We start from the raw sequence: 492 nt of genomic DNA on the forward strand, positions 1-492 counted from the left end.
GTGGTCGTGAGTTGTGCTAAAAATAACAGTTAAATCGCCTTTAAATCACACACAAGAAAATATTTTTCTTTATTGTATGAATTCCCGTATGTAGAACATAAATTCGCCAAAAATTTCTGAAAATTCAACCAAAATAAAAATTAAGATTATATGGGGTGCTTAAATTAAAATTCTATAGCAGTGTTTGTGTTATCTTTATTAATCCACCTAAAAACCATTTTTAACACACCGTATGCAAATCAAATTTTTAAAAAACTTCAAAAATAAGGTACAGAATATTGCACGCAATATTGTAAAGTATTTCCGGATTTCTGGAAGCCGGATAACATGTTCGACTCGGCATTTCGCTTCGTACTTATTCAATTTCTTCCGAAATAAAAATCTCTTCTACCCATAATTCCACTCCGATGACGTCACGTCCACGATTTAATTTGATTTGTTGTTTTTTACTTGTTGGTTCGTTTTTCCTATTTTGTTTGTTATATTACGTCA

This window comes from Octopus bimaculoides, chromosome 24 (genome assembly GCF_046866305.1).
Source record: "Octopus bimaculoides isolate indiv1 chromosome 24, ASM4686630v1, whole genome shotgun sequence".
Taxonomy (NCBI): domain Eukaryota; kingdom Metazoa; phylum Mollusca; class Cephalopoda; order Octopoda; family Octopodidae; genus Octopus; species Octopus bimaculoides.